Raw genomic sequence first — 22,054 nt, 5'->3', positions numbered from 1 at the left:
TCCCCAGTGCTCTGCAAGCTCTCCAGGACAACATAAAATCTGGGGCTCTGTGCTTTCTTTCGATCTGAACAAGTGTTACTGTTTTCTGCACAAAAGCGATTCTGCGAAGCAATGTGAACACTTCTGCTTCCCAGGCACAGAGAAGGTGCTAGCAGGGAATTCTCTGCCTGCTTTTCCCCAGTGCTCTGCAAGCTCTCCAGGACAACATAAAATCTGGGGCTCTGTGCTTTCTTTCGTTCTGAACAAGTGTTACTGTTTTCTGCACAAAAGTGATTCTGCGAAGCAATGTGAACACTTCTGCTTCCCAGGCACAGAGAAGGTGCTAGCAGGGAATTCTCTGCCTGCCTTTCCCCAGTGCTCTGCAAGCTCTCCAGGACAACATAAAATCTGGGGCTCTGTGCTTTCTTTCGTTCTGAACAAGTGTTAGTGTTTTCTGCACAAAAGCGATTCTGCGAAGCAATGTGAACACTTCTGCTTCCCAGGCACAGAGAAGGTGCTAGCAGGGAATTCTCTGCCTGCCTTTCCCCAGTGCTCTGCAAGCTCTCCAGGACAACATAAAATCTGGGGCTCTGTGCTTTCTTTCGTTCTGAACAAGTGTTAGTGTTTTCTGCACAAAAGCGATTCTGAGAAGCAATGTGAACACTTCTGCTTCCCAGGCACAGAGAAGGTGCTAGCAGGGAATTCTCTGCCTGCTTTTCCCCAGTGCTCTGCAAGCTCTCCAGGACAACATAAAATCTGGGGCTCTGTGCTTTCTTTCGTTCTGAACAAGTGTTACTGTTTTCTGCGCAAAAGCGATTCTGCCAAGCAATGTGAACAGGCACAGAGAAGGTGCTAGCAGGGAATTCTCTGCCTGCCTTTCCCCAGTGCTCTGCAAGCTCTCCAGGACAACATAAAATCTTGGGCTCTGTGCTTTCTTTCGTTCTGAACAAGTGTTACTGTTTTCTGCACAAAAGCGATTCTGCGAAGCAATGTGAACACTTCTGCTTCCCAGGCACAGAGAAGGTGCTAGCAGGGAATTCTCTGCCTGCTTTTCCCCAGTGCTCTGCAAGCTCTCCAGGACAACATAAAATCTGGGGCTCTGTGCTTTCTTTCGTTCTGAACAAGTGTTACTGTTTTCTGCACAAAAGTGATTCTGCGAAGCACTGTGAACACTTCTGCTTCCCAGGCACAGAGAAGGTGCTAGCAGGGAATTCTCTGCCTGCCTTTCCCCAGTGCTCTGCAAGCTCTCCAGGACAACATAAAATCTGGGGATCTGTGCTTTCTTTCGTTCTGAACAAGTGTTACTGTTTTCTGCACAAAAGCGATTCTGCGAAGCAATGTGAACACTTCTGCTTCCCAGGCACAGAGAAGGTGCTAGCAGGGAATTCTCTGCCTGCCTTTCCCCAGTGCTCTGCAAGCTCTCCAGGACAACATAAAATCTGGGGCTCTGTGCTTTCTTTCATTCTGAACAAGTGTTACTGTTTTCTGCACAAAAGCGATTCTGCGAAGCAATGTGAACACTTCTGCTTCCCAGGCACAGAGAAGGTGCTAGCAGGGAATTCTCTGCCTGCCTTTCCCCAGTGCTCTGCAAGCTCTCCAGGACAACATAAAATCTGGGGCTCTGTGCTTTCTTTCGATCTGAACAAGTGTTAGTGTTTTCTGCACAAAAGCGATTCTGCCAAGCAATGTGAACACTTCTGCTTCCCAGGAACAGAGAAGGTGCTAGCAGGGAATTCTCTGCCTGCTTTTCCCCAGTGCTCTGCAAGCTCTCCAGGACAACATAAAATCTGGGGCTCTGTGCTTTCTTTCGTTCTGAAGAAGTGTTACTGTTTTCTGCACAAAAGCGATTCTGCCAAGCAATGTGAACAGGCACAGAGAAGGTGCTAGCAGGGAATTCTCTGCCTGCCTTTCCCCAGTGCTCTGCAAGCTCTCCAGGACAACATAAAATCTGGGGCTCTGTGCTTTCTTTCGTTCTGAACAAGTGTTAGTGTTTTCTGCACAAAAGCGATTCTGCGAAGCAATGTGAACACTTCTGCTTCCCAGGCACAGAGAAGGTGCTAGCAGGGAATTCTCTGCCTGCTTTTCCCCAGTGCTCTGCAAGCTCTCCAGGACAACATAAAATCTGGGGCTCTGTGCTTTCTTTCGTTCTGAACAAGTGTTACTGTTTTCTGCACAAAAGCGATTCTGCGAAGCAATGTGAACAGGCACAGAGAAGGTGCTAGCAGGGAATTCTCTGCCTGCTTTTCCCCAGTGCTCTGCAAGCTCTCCAGGACAACATAAAATCTGGGGCTCTGTGCTTTCTTTCGTTCTGAACAAGTGTTAGTGTTTTCTGCACAAAAGCGATTCTGCGAAGCAATGTGAACACTTCTACTTCCCAGGCACAGAGAAGGTGCTAGCAGGGAATTCTCTGCCTGCCTTTCCCCAGTGCTCTGCAAGCTCTCCAGGACAACATAAAATCTGGGGCTCTGTGCTTTCTTTCGTTCTGAACAAGTGTTACTGTTTTCTGCGCAAAAGCGATTCTGCCAAGCAATGTGAACACTTCTGCTTCCCAGGCACAGAGAAGGTGCTAGCAGGGAATTCTCTGCCTGCCTTTCCCCAGTGCTCTGCAAGCTCTCCAGGACAACACAAAATCTTGGGCTCTGTGCTTTCTTTCGTTCTGAACAAGTGTTACTGTTTTCTGCACAAAAGCGATTCTGCGAAGCAATGTGAACACTTCTGCTTCCCAGGCACAGAGAAGGTGCTAGCAGGGAATTCTCTGCCTGCCTTTCCCCAGTGCTCTGCAAGCTCTCCAGGACAACATAAAATCTGGGGCTCTGTGCTTTCTTTCGTTCTGAACAAGTGTTAGTGTTTTCTGCACAAAAGCGATTCTGCGAAGCAATGTGAACACTTCTGCTTCCCAGGCACAGAGAAGGTGCTAGCAGGGAATTCTCTGCCTGCCTTTCCCCAGTGCTCTGCAAGCTCTCCAGGACAACATAAAATCTGGGGCTCTGTGCTTTCTTTCGTTCTGAACAAGTGTTAGTGTTTTCTGCACAAAAGCGATTCTGAGAAGCAATGTGAACACTTCTGCTTCCCAGGCACAGAGAAGGTGCTAGCAGGGAATTCTCTGCCTGCTTTTCCCCAGTGCTCTGCAAGCTCTCCAGGACAACATAAAATCTGGGGCTCTGTGCTTTCTTTCGTTCTGAACAAGTGTTACTGTTTTCTGCGCAAAAGCGATTCTGCCAAGCAATGTGAACAGGCACAGAGAAGGTGCTAGCAGGGAATTCTCTGCCTGCCTTTCCCCAGTGCTCTGCAAGCTCTCCAGGACAACATAAAATCTGGGGCTCTGTGCTTTCTTTCGTTCTGAACAAGTGTTACTGTTTTCTGCACAAAAGCGATTCTGCGAAGCAATGTGAACACTTCTGCTTCCCAGGCACAGAGAAGGTGCTAGCAGGGAATTCTCTGCCTGCTTTTCCCCAGTGCTCTGCAAGCTCTCCAGGACAACATAAAATCTGGGGCTCTGTGCTTTCTTTCGTTCTGAACAAGTGTTACTGTTTTCTGCACAAAAGTGATTCTGCGAAGCAATGTGAACACTTCTGCTTCCCAGGCACAGAGAAGGTGCTAGCAGGGAATTCTCTGCCTGCCTTTCCCCAGTGCTCTGCAAGCTCTCCAGGACAACATAAAATCTGGGGCTCTGTGCTTTCTTTCGTTCTGAACAAGTGTTACTGTTTTCTGCACAAAAGCGATGCTGCGAAGCAATGTAAACAGGCACAGAGAAGGTGCTAGCAGGGAATTCTCTGCCTGCCTTTCCCCAGTGCTCTGCAAGCTCTCCAGGACAACATAATATCTGGGGCACTGTGCTTTCTTTTGTTCTGAACAAGTGTTAGTGTTTTCTGCACAAAAGCGATTCTGCGAAGCAATGTCAACACTTCTGCTTCCCAGGCACAGAGAAGGTGCTAGCAGGGAATTCTCTGCCTGCCTTTCCCCAGTGCTCTGCAAGCTCTCCAGGACAACATAAAATCTTGGGCTCTGTGCTTTCTTTCGTTCTGAACAAGTGTTACTGTTTTCTGCACAAAAGCGATTCTGCGAAGCAATGTGAACACTTCTGCTTCCCAGGCACAGAGAAGGTGCTAGCAGGGAATTCTCTGCCTGCTTTTCCCCAGTGCTCTGCAAGCTCTCCAGGACAACATAAAATCTGGGGCTCTGTGCTTTCTTTCGTTCTGAACAAGTGTTAGTGTTTTCTGTACAAAAGTGATTCTGCGAAGCAATGTGAACACTTCTGCTTCCCAGGCACAGAGAAGGTGCTAGCAGGGAATTCTCTGCCTGCCTTTCCCCAGTGCTCTGCAAGCTCTCCAGGACAACATAAAATCTGGGGCTCTGTGCTTTCTTTCGTTCTGAACAAGTGTTACTGTTTTCTGCACAAAAGCGATTCTGCGAAGCAATGTGAACACTTCTGCTTCCCAGGCACAGAGAAGGTGCTAGCAGGGAATTCTCTGCCTGCTTTTCCCCAGTGCTCTGCAAGCTCTCCAGGACAACATAAAATCTGGGGCTCTGTGCTTTCTTTTGTTCTGAACAAGTGTTAGTGTTTTCTGCACAAAAGCGATTCTGCGAAGCAATGTGAACAGGCACAGAGAAGGTGCTAGCAGGGAATTCTCTGCCTGCCTTTCCCCAGTGCTCTGCAAGCTCTCCAGGACAATATAAAATCTGGGGCTCTGTGCCTTCTTTCGTTCTGAACAAGTGTTAGTGTTTTCTGCACAAAAGCGATTCTGCGAAGCAATGTGAACACTTCTGCTTCCCAGGCACAGAGAAGGTGCTAGCAGGGAATTCTCTGCCTGCCTTTCCCCAGTGCTCTGCAAGCTCTCCAGGACAGCATAGATTCTGGGGCTCTGTGCTTTCTTTCATTCTGAACAAGTGTTACTGTTTTGTGCACAAAAGCGATTCTGCGAAGCAATGTGAACACTTCTGCTTCCCAGGCACAGAGAAGGTGCTAGCAGGGAATTCTCTGCCTGCTTTTCCCCAGTGCTCTGCAAGCTCTCCAGGACAACATAAAATCTGGGGCTCTGTGCTTTCTTTCGTTCTGAACAAGTGTTACTGTTTTCTGCACAAAAGCGATTCTGCGAAGCAATGTGAACACTTCTGCTTCCCAGGCACAGAGAAGGTGCTAGCAGGGAATTCTCTGCCTGCTTTTCCCCACTGCTCTGCAAGCTCTCCAGGACAACATAAAATCTGGGGCTCTGTGCTTTCTTTCGTTCTGAACAAGTGTTACTGTTTTCTGCACAAAAGCGATTCTGAGAAGCAATGTGAACAGGCACAGAGAAGGTGCTAGCAGGGAATTCTCTGCCTGCCTTTCCCCAGTGCTCTGCAAGCTCTCCAGGACAACATAAAATCTGGGGCTCTGTGCTTTCTTTCGTTCTGAACAAGTGTTACTGTTTTCTGCACAAAAGCGATTCTGAGAAGCAATGTAAACAGGCACAGAGAAGGTGCTAGCAGGGAATTCTCTGCCTGCCTTTCCCCAGTGCTCTGCAAGCTCTCCAGGACAACATAAAATCTGGGGCTCTGTGCTTTCTTTCGTTCTGAACAAGTGTTACTGTTTTCTGCACAAAAGCGATTCTGCGAAGCAATGTGAACACTTCTGCTTCCCAGGCACAGAGAAGGTGCTAGCAGGGAATTCTCTGCCTGCCTTTCCCCAGTGCTCTGCAAGCTCTCCAGGACAACATAAAATCTGGGGCTCTGTGCTTTCTTTCGTTCTGAACAAGTGTTAGTGTTTTCTGCACAAAAGCGATTCTGCGAAGCAATGTGAACACTTCTGCTTCCCAGGCACAGAGAAGGTGCTAGCAGGGAATTCTCTGCCTGCTTTTCCCCAGTGCTCTGCAAGCTCTCCAGGACAACATAAAATATGGGGCTCTGTGCTTTCTTTCGTTCTGAACAAGTGTTACTGTTTTCTGCACAAAAGCGATTCTGCGAAGCAATGTAAACAGGCACAGAGAAGGTGCTAGCAGGGAATTCTCTGCCTGCCTTTCCCCAGTGCTCTGCAAGCTCTCCAGGACAACATAAAATATGGGGCTCTGTGCTTTCTTTCGTTCTGAACAAGTGTTACTGTTTTCTGCACAAAAGCGATTCTGCGAAGCAATGTGAACACTTCTGCTTCCCAGGCACAGAGAAGGTGCTAGCAGGGAATTCTCTGCCTGCCTTTCCCCAGTGCTCTGCAAGCTCTCCAGGACAACATAAAATCTGGGGCTCTGTGCTTTCTTTCGTTCTGAACAAGTGTTAGTGTTTTCTGCACAAAAGCGATTCTGAGAAGCAATGTGAAGACTTCTGCTTCCCAGGCACAGAGAAGGTGCTAGCAGGGAATTCTCTGCCTGCCTTTCCCCAGTGCTCTGCAAGCTCTCCAGGACAACATAAAATCTGGGGCTCTGTGCTTTCTTTCGTTCTGAACAAGTGTTACTGTTTTCTGCACAAAAGCGATTCTGCGAAGCAATGTGAACACTTCTGCTTCCCAGGCACAGAGAAGGTGCTAGCAGGGAATTCTCTGCCTGCTTTTCCCCAGTGCTCTGCAAGCTCTCCAGGACAACATAAAATCTGGGGCTCTGTGCTTTCTTTCGTTCTGAACAAGTGTTACTGTTTTCTGCGCAAAAGCGATTCTGCCAAGCAATGTGAACAGGCACAGAGAAGGTGCTAGCAGGGAATTCTCTGCCTGCCTTTCCCCAGTGCTCTGCAAGCTCTCCAGGACAACATAAAATCTTGGGCTCTGTGCTTTCTTTCGTTCTGAACAAGTGTTAGTGTTTTCTGCACAAAAGCGATTCTGCGAAGCAATGTGAACACTTCTGCTTCCCAGGCACAGAGAAGGTGCTAGCAGGGAATTCTCTGCCTGCTTTTCCCCAGTGCTCTGCAAGCTCTCCAGGACAACATAAAATCTGGGGCTCTGTGCTTTCTTTCGTTCTGAACAAGTGTTACTGTTTTCTGCACAAAAGTGATTCTGCGAAGCACTGTGAACACTTCTGCTTCCCAGGCACAGAGAAGGTGCTAGCAGGGAATTCTCTGCCTGCCTTTCCCCAGTGCTCTGCAAGCTCTCCAGGACAACATAAAATCTGGGGCTCTGTGCTTTCTATCGTTCTGAACAAGTGTTACTTTTTTCTGCACAAAAGCGATTCTGCGAAGCAATGTGAACACTTCTGCTTCCCAGGCACAGAGAAGGTGCTAGCAGGGAATTCTCTGCCTGCTTTTCCCCAGTGCTCTGCAAGCTCTCCAGGACAACATAAAATCTGGGGCTCTGTGCTTTCTTTCGTTCTGAACAAGTGTTACTGTTTTCTGCACAAAAGTGATTCTGCGAAGCAATGTGAACACTTCTGCTTCCCAGGCACAGAGAAGGTGCTAGCAGGGAATTCTCTGCCTGCCTTTCCCCAGTGCTCTGCAAGCTCTCCAGGACAACATAAAATCTGGGGCTCTGTGCTTTCTTTCGTTCTGAACAAGTGTTAGTGTTTTCTGCACAAAAGCGATTCTGCGAAGCAATGTGAACACTTCTGCTTCCCAGGAACAGAGAAGGTGCTAGCAGGGAATTCTCTGCCTGCTTTTCCCCAGTGCTCTGCAAGCTCTCCAGGACAACATAAAATCTGGGGCTCTGTGCTTTCTTTCGTTCTGAACAAGTGTTACTGTTTTCTGCACAAAAGCGATTCTGCCAAGCAATGTGAATAGGCACAGAGAAGGTGCTAGCAGGCAATTCTCTGCCTGCCTTTCCCCAGTGCTCTGCAAGCTCTCCAGGACAACATAAAATCTGGGGCTCTGTGCTTTCTTTCGTTCTGAACAAGTGTTAGTGTTTTCTGCACAAAAGCGATTCTGCGAAGCAATGTGAACACTTCTGCTTCCCAGGCACAGAGAAGGTGCTAGCAGGGAATTCTCTGCCTGCTTTTCCCCAGTGCTCTGCAAGCTCTCCAGGACAACATAAAATCTGGGGCTCTGTGCTTTCTTTCGTTCTGAACAAGTGTTACTGTTTTCTGCACAAAAGCGATTCTGCGAAGCAATGTGAACACTTCTGCTTCCCAGGCACAGAGAAGGTGCTAGCAGGGAATTCTCTGCCTGCTTTTCCCCAGTGCTCTGCAAGCTCTCCAGGACAACATAAAATCTGGGGCTCTGTGCTTTCTTTCGTTCTGAACAAGTGTTAGTGTTTTCTGCACAAAAGCGATTCTGCCAAGCAATGTGAACAGGCACAGAGAAGGTGCTAGCAGGGAATTCTCTGCCTGCCTTTCCCCAGTGCTCTGCAAGCTCTCCAGGACAACATAAAATCTGGGGCTCTGTGCTTTCTTTCGATCTGAACAAGTGTTACTGTTTTCTGCACAAAAGCGATTCTGCGAAGCAATGTGAACACTTCTGCTTCCCAGGCACAGAGAAGGTGCTAGCAGGGAATTCTCTGCCTGCTTTTCCCCAGTGCTCTGCAAGCTCTCCAGGACAACATAAAATCTGGGGCTCTGTGCTTTCTTTCGTTCTGAACAAGTGTTACTGTTTTCTGCACAAAAGTGATTCTGCGAAGCAATGTGAACACTTCTGCTTCCCAGGCACAGAGAAGGTGCTAGCAGGGAATTCTCTGCCTGCCTTTCCCCAGTGCTCTGCAAGCTCTCCAGGACAACATAAAATCTGGGGCTCTGTGCTTTCTTTCGTTCTGAACAAGTGTTAGTGTTTTCTGCACAAAAGCGATTCTGCGAAGCAATGTGAACACTTCTGCTTCCCAGGCACAGAGAAGGTGGTAGCAGGGAATTCTCTGCCTGCTTTTCCCCAGTGCTCTGCAAGCTCTCCAGGACAACATAAAATCTGGGGCTCTGTGCTTTCTTTCGTTCTGAACAAGTGTTAGTGTTTTCTGCACAAAAGCGATTCTGCGAAGCAATGTGAACACTTCTGCTTCCCAGGCACAGAGAAGGTGCTAGCAGGGAATTCTCTGCCTGCCTTTCCCCAGTGCTCTGCAAGCTCTCCAGGACAACATAAAATCTGGGGCTCTGTGCTTTCTTTCGTTCTGAACAAGTGTTAGTGTTTTCTGCACAAAAGCGATTCTGCGAAGCAATGTGAACACTTCTGCTTCCCAGGCACAGAGAAGGTGCTAGCAGGGAATTCTCTGCCTGCTTTTCCCCAGTGCTCTGCAAGCTCTCCAGGACAACATAAAATCTGGGGCTCTGTGCTTTCTTTCGTTCTGAACAAGTGTTACTGTTTTCTGCACAAAAGTGATTCTGCGAAGCAATGTGAACACTTCTGCTTCCCAGGCACAGAGAAGGTGCTAGCAGGGAATTCTCTGCCTGCCTTTCCCCAGTGCTCTGCAAGCTCTCCAGGACAACATAAAATCTGGGGCTCTGTGCTTTCTTTCGTTCTGAACAAGTGTTAGTGTTTTCTGCACAAAAGCGATTCTGCGAAGCAATGTGAACACTTCTGCTTCCCAGGCACAGAGAAGGTGCTAGCAGGGAATTCTCTGCCTGCTTTTCCCCAGTGCTCTGCAAGCTCTCCAGGACAACATAAAATCTGGGGCTCTGTGCTTTCTTTCGTTCTGAACAAGTGTTAGTGTTTTCTGCACAAAAGCGATTCTGCGAAGCAATGTGAACACTTCTGCTTCCCAGGCACAGAGAAGGTGCTAGCAGGGAATTCTCTGCCTGCCTTTCCCCAGTGCTCTGCAAGCTCTCCAGGACAACATAAAATCTGGGGCTCTGTGCTTTCTTTCGTTCTGAACAAGTGTTACTGTTTTCTGCACAAAAGCGATTCTGCGAAGCAATGTGAACACTTCTGCTTCCCAGGCACAGAGAAGGTGCTAGCAGGGAATTCTCTGCCTGCTTTTCCCCAGTGCTCTGCAAGCTCTCCAGGACAACATAAAATCTGGGGCTCTGTGCTTTCTTTCGTTCTGAACAAGTGTTACTGTTTTCTGCACAAAAGCGATTCTGCGAAGCAATGTGAACAGGCACAGAGAAGGTGCTAGCAGGGAATTCTCTGCCTGCTTTTCCCCAGTGCTCTGCAAGCTCTCCAGGACAACATAAAATCTGGGGCTCTGTGCTTTCTTTCGTTCTGAACAAGTGTTACTGTTTTCTGCACAAAAGCGATTCTGCGAAGCAATGTGAACACTTCTGCTTCCCAGGCACAGAGAAGGTGCTAGCAGGGAATTCTCTGCCTGCTTTTCCCCAGTGCTCTGCAAGCTCTCCAGGACAACATAAAATATGGGGCTCTGTGCTTTCTTTCGTTCTGAACAAGTGTTACTGTTTTCTGCACAAAAGCGATTCTGCGAAGCAATGTAAACAGGCACAGAGAAGGTGCTAGCAGGGAATTCTCTGCCTGCCTTTCCCCAGTGCTCTGCAAGCTCTCCAGGACAACATAAAATCTGGGGCTCTGTGCTTTCTTTCGTTCTGAACAAGTGTTACTGTTTTCTGCACAAAAGTGATTCTGCGAAGCAATGTGAACACTTCTGCTTCCCAGGCACAGAGAAGGTGCTAGCAGGGAATTCTCTGCCTGCCTTTCCCCAGTGCTCTGCAAGCTCTCCAGGACAACATAAAATCTGGGGCTCTGTGCTTTCTTTCGTTCTGAACAAGTGTTAGTGTTTTCTGCACAAAAGCGATTCTGAGAAGCAATGTGAACACTTCTGCTTCCCAGGCACAGAGAAGGTGCTAGCAGGGAATTCTCTGCCTGCTTTTCCCCAGTGCTCTGCAAGCTCTCCAGGACAACATAAAATCTGGGGCTCTGTGCTTTCTTTCGTTCTGAACAAGTGTTACTGTTTTCTGCACAAAAGCGATTCTGCGAAGCAATGTGAACAGGCACAGAGAAGGTGCTAGCAGGGAATTCTCTGCCTGCCTTTCCCCAGTGCTCTGCAAGCTCTCCAGGACAACATAAAATCTGGGGCTCTGTGCTTTCTTTCGATCTGAACAAGTGTTAGTGTTTTCTGCACAAAAGCGATTCTGCGAAGCAATGTGAACACTTCTACTTCCCAGGCACAGAGAAGGTGCTAGCAGGGAATTCTCTGCCTGCCTTTCCCCAGTGCTCTGCAAGCTCTCCAGGACAACATAAAATCTGGGGCTCTGTGCTTTCTTTCGATCTGAACAAGTGTTACTGTTTTCTGCACAAAAGCGATTCTGCGAAGCAATGTGAACACTTCTGCTTCCCAGGCACAGAGAAGGTGCTAGCAGGGAATTCTCTGCCTGCTTTTCCCCAGTGCTCTGCAAGCTCTCCAGGACAACATAAAATCTGGGGCTCTGTGCTTTCTTTCGTTCTGAACAAGTGTTACTGTTTTCTGCACAAAAGTGATTCTGCGAAGCAATGTGAACACTTCTGCTTCCCAGGCACAGAGAAGGTGCTAGCAGGGAATTCTCTGCCTGCCTTTCCCCAGTGCTCTGCAAGCTCTCCAGGACAACATAAAATCTGGGGCTCTGTGCTTTCTTTCGTTCTGAACAAGTGTTACTGTTTTCTGCACAAAAGCGATTCTGCGAAGCAATGTGAACACTTCTGCTTCCCAGGCACAGAGAAGGTGGTAGCAGGGAATTCTCTGCCTGCTTTTCCCCAGTGCTCTGCAAGCTCTCCAGGACAACATAAAATCTGGGGCTCTGTGCTTTCTTTCGTTCTGAACAAGTGTTACTGTTTTCTGCACAAAAGCGATTCTGCCAAGCAATGTGAACAGGCACAGAGAAGGTGCTAGCAGGGAATTCTCTGCCTGCCTTTCCCCAGTGCTCTGCAAGCTCTCCAGGACAACATAAAATCTGGGGCTCTGTGCTTTCTTTCGATCTGAACAAGTGTTACTGTTTTCTGCACAAAAGCGATTCTGCGAAGCAATGTGAACACTTCTGCTTCCCAGGCACAGAGAAGGTGCTAGCAGGGAATTCTCTGCCTGCCTTTCCCCAGTGCTCTGCAAGCTCTCCAGGACAACATAAAATCTGGGGCTCTGTGCTTTCTTTCGTTCTGAACAAGTGTTACTGTTTTCTGCACAAAAGTGATTCTGCGAAGCAATGTGAACACTTCTGCTTCCCAGGCACAGAGAAGGTGCTAGCAGGGAATTCTCTGCCTGCCTTTCCCCAGTGCTCTGCAAGCTCTCCAGGACAACATAAAATCTGGGGCTCTGTGCTTTCTTTCGTTCTGAACAAGTGTTAGTGTTTTCTGCACAAAAGCGATTCTGCGAAGCAATGTGAACACTTCTGCTTCCCAGGCACAGAGAAGGTGCTAGCAGGGAATTCTCTGCCTGCTTTTCCCCAGTGCTCTGCAAGCTCTCCAGGACAACATAAAATCTGGGGCTCTGTGCTTTCTTTCGTTCTGAACAAGTGTTAGTGTTTTCTGCACAAAAGCGATTCTGAGAAGCAATGTGAACACTTCTGCTTCCCAGGCACAGAGAAGGTGCTAGCAGGGAATTCTCTGCCTGCTTTTCCCCAGTGCTCTGCAAGCTCTCCAGGACAACATAAAATCTGGGGCTCTGTGCTTTCTTTCGTTCTGAACAAGTGTTACTGTTTTCTGCGCAAAAGCGATTCTGCCAAGCAATGTGAACTGGCACAGAGAAGGTGCTAGCAGGGAATTCTCTGCCTGCCTTTCCCCAGTGCTCTGCAAGCTCTCCAGGACAACATAAAATCTTGGGCTCTGTGCTTTCTTTCGTTCTGAACAAGTGTTACTGTTTTCTGCACAAAAGCGATTCTGCGAAGCAATGTGAACACTTCTGCTTCCCAGGCACAGAGAAGGTGCTAGCAGGGAATTCTCTGCCTGCTTTTCCCCAGTGCTCTGCAAGCTCTCCAGGACAACATAAAATCTGGGGCTCTGTGCTTTCTTTCGTTCTGAACAAGTGTTACTGTTTTCTGCACAAAAGCGATTCTGCGAAGCAATGTGAACACTTCTGCTTCCCAGGCACAGAGAAGGTGCTAGCAGGGAATTCTCTGCCTGCCTTTCCCCAGTGCTCTGCAAGCTCTCCAGGACAACATAAAATCTGGGGCTCTGTGCTTTCTTTCGTTCTGAACAAGTGTTAGTGTTTTCTGCACAAAAGCGATTCTGCGAAGCAATGTGAACACTTCTGCTTCCCAGGCACAGAGAAGGTGCTAGCAGGGAATTCTCTGCCTGCCTTTCCCCAGTGCTCTGCAAGCTCTCCAGGACAACATAATATCTGGGGCTCTGTGCTTTCTTTCATTCTGAACAAGTGTTACTGTTTTCTGCACAAAAGCGATTCTGCGAAGCAATGTGAACACTTCTGCTTCCCAGGCACAGAGAAGGTGCTAGCAGGGAATTCTCTGCCTGCCTTTCCCCAGTGCTCTGCAAGCTCTCCAGGACAACATAAAATCTGGGGCTCTGTGCTTTCTTTCGTTCTGAACAAGTGTTAGTGTTTTCTGCACAAAAGCGATTCTGCGAAGCAATGTGAACACTTCTGCTTCCCAGGCACAGAGAAGGTGCTAGCAGGGAATTCTCTGCCTGCTTTTCCCCAGTGCTCTGCAAGCTCTCCAGGACAACATAAAATCTGGGGCTCTGTGCTTTCTTTCGTTCTGAACAAGTGTTACTGTTTTCTGCACAAAAGCGATTCTGCCAAGCAATGTGAACAGGCACAGAGAAGGTGCTAGCAGGGAATTCTCTGCCTGCCTTTCCCCAGTGCTCTGCAAGCTCTCCAGGACAACATAAAATCTGGGGCTCTGTGCTTTCTTTCGTTCTGAACAAATGTTACTGTTTTCTACACAAAAGCGATTCTGCGAAGCAATGTGAACACTTCTGCTTCCCAGGCACAGAGAAGGTGCTAGCAGGGAATTCTCTGCCTGCCTTTCCCCAGTGCTCTGCAAGCTCTCCAGGACAACATAAAATCTGGGGCTCTGTGCTTTCTTTCGTTCTGAACAAGTGTTACTGTTTTCTGCACAAAAGCGATTCTGCGAAGCAATGTGAACACTTCTGCTTCCCAGGCACAGAGAAGGTGCTAGCAGGGAATTCTCTGCCTGCTTTTCCCCAGTGCTCTGCAAGCTCTCCAGGACAACATAAATCTGGGGCTCTGTGCTTTCTTTCGTTCTGAAGAAGTGTTACTGTTTTCTGCACAAAAGCGATTCTGCGAAGCAATGTGAACACTTCTGCTTCCCAGGCACAGAGAAGGTGCTAGCAGGGAATTCTCTGCCTGCCTTTCCCCAGTGCTCTGCAAGCTCTCCAGGACAACATAAAATCTGGGGCTCTGTGCTTTCTTTCGTTCTGACCAAGTGTTACTGTTTTCTGCACAAAAGTGATTCTGCGAAGCAATGTGAACACTTCTGCTTCCCAGGCACAGAGAAGGTGCTAGCAGGGAATTCTCTGCCTGCCTTTCCCCAGTGCTCTGCAAGCTCTCCAGGACAACATAAAATATGGGGCTCTGTGCTTTCTTTCGTTCTGAACAAGTGTTAGTGTTTTCTGCACAAAAGCGATTCTGCGAAGCAATGTGAACACTTCTGCTTCCCAGGCACAGAGAAGGTGCTAGCAGGGAATTCTCTGCCTGCTTTTCCCCAGTGCTCTGCAAGCTCTCCAGGACAACATAAAATCTGGGGCTCTGTGCTTTCTTTCGTTCTGAACAAGTGTTACTGTTTTCTGCACAAAAGCGATTCTGCGAAGCAATGTGAACAGGCACAGAGAAGGTGCTAGCAGGGAATTCTCTGCCTGCCTTTCCCCAGTGCTCTGCAAGCTCTCCAGGACAACATAAAATCTGGGGCTCTGTGCTTTCTTTCGTTCTGAACAAGTGTTAGTGTTTTCTGCACAAAAGCGATTCTGCGAAGCAATGTGAACACTTCTGCTTCCCAGGCACAGAGAAGGTGCTAGCAGGGAATTCTCTGCCTGCTTTTCCCCAGTGCTCTGCAAGCTCTCCAGGACAACATAAAATCTGGGGCTCTGTGCTTTCTTTCGTTCTGAACAAGTGTTACTGCTTTCTGCACAAAAGCGATTCTGAGAAGCAATGTAAACAGGCACAGAGAAGGTGCTAGCAGGGAATTCTCTGCCTGCCTTTCCCCAGTGCTCTGCAAGCTCTCCAGGACATCATAAAATCTGGGGCTCTGTGCTTTCTTTCGTTCTGAACAAGTGTTACTGTTTTCTGCACAAAAGCGATTCTGCGAAGCAATGTGAACACTTCTGCTTCCCAGGCACAGAGAAGGTGCTAGCAGGGAATTCTCTGCCTGCCTTTCCCCAGTGCTCTGCAAGCTCTCCAGGACAACATAAAATCTGGGGCTCTGTGCTTTCTTTCGTTCTGAACAAGTGTTACTGTTTTCTGCACAAAAGTGATTCTGCGAAGCAATGTGAACACTTCTGCTTCCCAGGCACAGAGAAGGTGCTAGCAGGGAATTCTCTGCCTGCCTTTCCCCAGTGCTCTGCAAGCTCTCCAGGACAACATAAAATCTGGGGCTCTGTGCTTTCTTTCGATCTGAACAAGTGTTAGTGTTTTCTGCACAAAAGCGATTCTGCGAAGCAATGTGAACACTTCTGCTTCCCAGGCACAGAGAAGGTGCTAGCAGGGAATTCTCTGCCTGCTTTTCCCCAGTGCTCTGCAAGCTCTCCAGGACAACATAAAATCTGGGGCTCTGTGCTTTCTTTCGTTCTGAACAAGTGTTACTGTTTTCTGCACAAAAGCGATTCTGCGAAGCAATGTGAACAGGCACAGAGAAGGTGCTAGCAGGGAATTCTCTGCCTGCCTTTCCCCAGTGCTCTGCAAGCTCTCCAGGACAACATAAAATCTGGGGCTCTGTGCTTTCTTTCGATCTGAACAAGTGTTAGTGTTTTCTGCACAAAAGCGATTCTGCCAAGCAATGTGAACACTTCTACTTCCCAGGCACAGAGAAGGTGCTAGCAGGGAATTCTCTGCCTGCCTTTCCCCAGTGCTCTGCAAGCTCTCCAGGACAACATAAAATCTGGGGCTCTGTGCTTTCTTTCGTTCTGAACAAGTGTTACTGTTTTGTGCACAAAAGCGATTCTGCGAAGCAATGTGAACACTTCTGCTTCCCAGGCACAGAGAAGGTGCTAGCAGGGAATTCTCTGCCTGCCTTTCCCCAGTGCTCTGCAAGCTCTCCAGGACAACATAAAATCTGGGGCTCTGTGCTTTCTTTCGATCTGAACAAGTGTTACTGTTTTCTGCACAAAAGCGATTCTGCGAAGCAATGTGAACACTTCTGCTTCCCAGGCACAGAGAAGGTGCTAGCAGGGAATTCTCTGCCTGCTTTTCCCCAGTGCTCTGCAAGCTCTCCAGGACAACATAAAATCTGGGGCTCTGTGCTTTCTTTCGTTCTGAACAAGTGTTACTGTTTTCTGCACAAAAGTGATTCTGCGAAGCAATGTGAACACTTCTGCTTCCCAGGCACAGAGAAGGTGCTAGCAGGGAATTCTCTGCCTGCCTTTCCCCAGTGCTCTGCAAGCTCTCCAGGACAACATAAAATCTGGGGCTCTGTGCTTTCTTTCGTTCTGAACAAGTGTTAGTGTTTTCTGCACAAAAGCGATTCTGCGAAGCAATGTGAACACTTCTGCTTCCCAGGCACAGAGAAGGTGCTAGCAGGGAATTCTCTGCCTGCCTTTCCCCAGTGCTCTGCAAGCTCTCCAGGACAACATAAAATCTGGGGCTCTGTGCTTTCTTTCGTTCTGAACAAGTGTTAGTGTTTTCTGCACAAAAGCGATTCTGAGAAGCAATGTGAACACTTCTGCTTCCCAGGCACAGAGAAGGTGCTAGCAGGGAATTCTCTGCCTGCTTTTCCCCAGTGCTCTGCAAGCTCTCCAGGACAACATAAAATCTGGGGCTCTGTGCTTTCTTTCGTTCTGAACAAGTGTTACTGTTTTCTGCGCAAAAGCGATTCTGCCAAGCAATGTGAACAGGCACAGAGAAGGTGCTAGCAGGGAATTCTCTGCCTGCCTTTCCCCAGTGCTCTGCAAGCTCTCCAGGACAACATAAAATCTTGGGCTCTGTGCTTTCTTTCGTTCTGAACAAGTGTTACTGTTTTCTGCACAAAAGCGATTCTGCGAAGCAATGTGAACACTTCTGCTTCCCAGGCACAGAGAAGGTGCTAGCAGGGAATTCTCTGCCTGCTTTTCCCCAGTGCTCTGCAAGCTCTCCAGGACAACATAAAATCTGGGGCTCTGTGCTTTCTTTCGTTCTGAACAAGTGTTACTGTTTTCTGCACAAAAGTGATTCTGCGAAGCACTGTGAACACTTCTGCTTCCCAGGCACAGAGAAGGTGCTAGCAGGGAATTCTCTGCCTGCCTTTCCCCAGTGCTCTGCAAGCTCTCCAGGACAACATAAAATCTGGGGATCTGTGCTTTCTTTCGTTCTGAACAAGTGTTACTGTTTTCTGCACAAAAGCGATTCTGCGAAGCAATGTGAACACTTCTGCTTCCCAGGCACAGAGAAGGTGCTAGCAGGGAATTCTCTGCCTGCCTTTCCCCAGTGCTCTGCAAGCTCTCCAGGACAACATAAAATCTGGGGCTCTGTGCTTTCTTTCATTCTGAACAAGTGTTACTGTTTTCTGCACAAAAGCGATTCTGCGAAGCAATGTGAACACTTCTGCTTCCCAGGCACAGAGAAGGTGCTAGCAGGGAATTCTCTGCCTGCCTTTCCCCAGTGCTCTGCAAGCTCTCCAGGACAACATAAAATCTGGGGCTCTGTGCTTTCTTTCGATCTGAACAAGTGTTAGTGTTTTCTGCACAAAAGCGATTCTGCCAAGCAATGTGAACACTTCTGCTTCCCAGGAACAGAGAAGGTGCTAGCAGGGAATTCTCTGCCTGCTTTTCCCCAGTGCTCTGCAAGCTCTCCAGGACAACATAAAATCTGGGGCTCTGTGCTTTCTTTCGTTCTGAAGAAGTGTTACTGTTTTCTGCACAAAAGCGATTCTGCCAAGCAATGTGAACAGGCACAGAGAAGGTGCTAGCAGGGAATTCTCTGCCTGCCTTTCCCCAGTGCTCTGCAAGCTCTCCAGGACAACATAAAATATGGGGCTCTGTGCTTTCTTTCGTTCTGAACAAGTGTTAGTGTTTTCTGCACAAAAGCGATTCTGCGAAGCAATGTGAACACTTCTGCTTCCCAGGCACAGAGAAGGTGCTAGCAGGGAATTCTCTGCCTGCTTTTCCCCAGTGCTCTGCAAGCTCTCCAGGACAACATAAAATCTGGGGCTCTGTGCTTTCTTTCGTTCTGAACAAGTGTTACTGTTTTCTGCACAAAAGCGATTCTGCGAAGCAATGTGAACAGGCACAGAGAAGGTGCTAGCAGGGAATTCTCTGCCTGCCTTTCCCCAGTGCTCTGCAAGCTCTCCAGGACAACATAAAATCTGGGGCTCTGTGCTTTCTTTCGTTCTGAACAAGTGTTAGTGTTTTCTGCACAAAAGCGATTCTGCGAAGCAATGTGAACACTTCTGCTTCCCAGGCACAGAGAAGGTGCTAGCAGGGAATTCTCTGCCTGCTTTTCCCCAGTGCTCTGCAAGCTCTCCAGGACAACATAAAATCTGGGGCTCTGTGCTTTCTTTCGTTCTGAACAAGTGTTACTGCTTTCTGCACAAAAGCGATTCTGAGAAGCAATGTAAACAGGCACAGAGAAGGTGCTAGCAGGGAATTCTCTGCCTGCCTTTCCCCAGTGCTCTGCAAGCTCTCCAGGACATCATAAAATCTGGGGCTCTGTGCTTTCTTTCGTTCTGAACAAGTGTTACTGTTTTCTGCACAAAAGCGATTCTGCGAAGCAATGTGAACACTTCTGCTTCCCAGGCACAGAGAAGGTGCTAGCAGGGAATTCTCTGCCTGCCTTTCCCCAGTGCTCTGCAAGCTCTCCAGGACAACATAAAATCTGGGGCTCTGTGCTTTCTTTCGTTCTGAACAAGTGTTACTGTTTTCTGCACAAAAGTGATTCTGCGAAGCAATGTGAACACTTCTGCTTCCCAGGCACAGAGAAGGTGCTAGCAGGGAATTCTCTGCCTGCCTTTCCCCAGTGCTCTGCAAGCTCTCCAGGACAACATAAAATCTGGGGCTCTGTGCTTTCTTTCGATCTGAACAAGTGTTAGTGTTTTCTGCACAAAAGCGATTCTGCGAAGCAATGTGAACACTTCTGCTTCCCAGGCACAGAGAAGGTGCTAGCAGGGAATTCTCTGCCTGCTTTTCCCCAGTGCTCTGCAAGCTCTCCAGGACAACATAAAATCTGGGGCTCTGTGCTTTCTTTCGTTCTGAACAAGTGTTACTGTTTTCTGCACAAAAGCGATTCTGCGAAGCAATGTGAACAGGCACAGAGAAGGTGCTAGCAGGGAATTCTCTGCCTGCCTTTCCCCAGTGCTCTGCAAGCTCTCCAGGACAACATAAAATCTGGGGCTCTGTGCTTTCTTTCGATCTGAACAAGTGTTAGTGTTTTCTGCACAAAAGCGATTCTGCCAAGCAATGTGAACACTTCTACTTCCCAGGCACAGAGAAGGTGCTAGCAGGGAATTCTCTGCCTGCCTTTCCCCAGTGCTCTGCAAGCTCTCCAGGACAACATAAAATCTGGGGCTCTGTGCTTTCTTTCGTTCTGAACAAGTGTTACTGTTTTGTGCACAAAAGCGATTCTGCGAAGCAATGTGAACACTTCTGCTTCCCAGGCACAGAGAAGGTGCTAGCAGGGAATTCTCTGCCTGCCTTTCCCCAGTGCTCTGCAAGCTCTCCAGGACAACATAAAATCTGGGGCTCTGTGCTTTCTTTCGATCTGAACAAGTGTTACTGTTTTCTGCACAAAAGCGATTCTGCGAAGCAATGTGAACACTTCTGCTTCCCAGGCACAGAGAAGGTGCTAGCAGGGAATTCTCTGCCTGCTTTTCCCCAGTGCTCTGCAAGCTCTCCAGGACAACATAAAATCTGGGGCTCTGTGCTTTCTTTCGTTCTGAACAAGTGTTACTGTTTTCTGCACAAAAGTGATTCTGCGAAGCAATGTGAACACTTCTGCTTCCCAGGCACAGAGAAGGTGCTAGCAGGGAATTCTCTGCCTGCCTTTCCCCAGTGCTCTGCAAGCTCTCCAGGACAACATAAAATCTGGGGCTCTGTGCTTTCTTTCGTTCTGAACAAGTGTTAGTGTTTTCTGCACAAAAGCGATTCTGCGAAGCAATGTGAACACTTCTGCTTCCCAGGCACAGAGAAGGTGCTAGCAGGGAATTCTCTGCCTGCCTTTCCCCAGTGCTCTGCAAGCTCTCCAGGACAACATAAAATCTGGGGCTCTGTGCTTTCTTTCGTTCTGAACAAGTGTTAGTGTTTTCTGCACAAAAGCGATTCTGAGAAGCAATGTGAACACTTCTGCTTCCCAGGCACAGAGAAGGTGCTAGCAGGGAATTCTCTGCCTGCTTTTCCCCAGTGCTCTGCAAGCTCTCCAGGACAACATAAAATCTGGGGCTCTGTGCTTTCTTTCGTTCTGAACAAGTGTTACTGTTTTCTGCGCAAAAGCGATTCTGCCAAGCAATGTGAACAGGCACAGAGAAGGTGCTAGCAGGGAATTCTCTGCCTGCCTTTCCCCAGTGCTCTGCAAGCTCTCCAGGACAACATAAAATCTTGGGCTCTGTGCTTTCTTTCGTTCTGAACAAGTGTTACTGTTTTCTGCACAAAAGCGATTCTGCGAAGCAATGTGAACACTTCTGCTTCCCAGGCACAGAGAAGGTGCTAGCAGGGAATTCTCTGCCTGCTTTTCCCCAGTGCTCTGCAAGCTCTCCAGGACAACATAAAATCTGGGGCTCTGTGCTTTCTTTCGTTCTGAACAAGTGTTACTGTTTTCTGCACAAAAGTGATTCTGCGAAGCACTGTGAACACTTCTGCTTCCCAGGCACAGAGAAGGTGCTAGCAGGGAATTCTCTGCCTGCCTTTCCCCAGTGCTCTGCAAGCTCTCCAGGACAACATAAAATCTGGGGATCTGTGCTTTCTTTCGTTCTGAACAAGTGTTACTGTTTTCTGCACAAAAGCGATTCTGCGAAGCAATGTGAACACTTCTGCTTCCCAGGCACAGAGAAGGTGCTAGCAGGGAATTCTCTGCCTGCCTTTCCCCAGTGCTCTGCAAGCTCTCCAGGACAACATAAAATCTGGGGCTCTGTGCTTTCTTTCATTCTGAACAAGTGTTACTGTTTTCTGCACAAAAGCGATTCTGCGAAGCAATGTGAACACTTCTGCTTCCCAGGCACAGAGAAGGTGCTAGCAGGGAATTCTCTGCCTGCCTTTCCCCAGTGCTCTGCAAGCTCTCCAGGACAACATAAAATCTGGGGCTCTGTGCTTTCTTTCGATCTGAACAAGTGTTAGTGTTTTCTGCACAAAAGCGATTCTGCCAAGCAATGTGAACACTTCTGCTTCCCAGGAACAGAGAAGGTGCTAGCAGGGAATTCTCTGCCTGCTTTTCCCCAGTGCTCTGCAAGCTCTCCAGGACAACATAAAATCTGGGGCTCTGTGCTTTCTTTCGTTCTGAAGAAGTGTTACTGTTTTCTGCACAAAAGCGATTCTGCCAAGCAATGTGAACAGGCACAGAGAAGGTGCTAGCAGGGAATTCTCTGCCTGCCTTTCCCCAGTGCTCTGCAAGCTCTCCAGGACAACATAAAATCTGGGGCTCTGTGCTTTCTTTCGTTCTGAACAAGTGTTAGTGTTTTCTGCACAAAAGCGATTCTGCGAAGCAATGTGAACACTTCTGCTTCCCAGGCACAGAGAAGGTGCTAGCAGGGAATTCTCTGCCTGCTTTTCCCCAGTGCTCTGCAAGCTCTCCAGGACAACATAAAATCTGGGGCTCTGTGCTTTCTTTCGTTCTGAACAAGTGTTACTGTTTTCTGCACAAAAGCGATTCTGCGAAGCAATGTGAACAGGCACAGAGAAGGTGCTAGCAGGGAATTCTCTGCCTGCTTTTCCCCAGTGCTCTGCAAGCTCTCCAGGACAACATAAAATCTGGGGCTCTGTGCTTTCTTTCGTTCTGAACAAGTGTTAGTGTTTTCTGCACAAAAGCGATTCTGCGAAGCAATGTGAACACTTCTACTTCCCAGGCACAGAGAAGGTGCTAGCAGGGAATTCTCTGCCTGCCTTTCCCCAGTGCTCTGCAAGCTCTCCAGGACAACATAAAATCTGGGGCTCTGTGCTTTCTTTCGTTCTGAACAAGTGTTACTGTTTTCTGCGCAAAAGCGATTCTGCCAAGCAATGTGAACACTTCTGCTTCCCAGGCACAGAGAAGGTGCTAGCAGGGAAT

Source organism: Strix uralensis, chromosome 22, assembly GCF_047716275.1.
Source record: "Strix uralensis isolate ZFMK-TIS-50842 chromosome 22, bStrUra1, whole genome shotgun sequence".
NCBI classification, from domain to species: Eukaryota; Metazoa; Chordata; class Aves; order Strigiformes; family Strigidae; genus Strix; species Strix uralensis.
The sequence above is the reverse complement of the archived record's forward strand: the minus strand, read 5'-3'. Positions refer to the sequence as shown.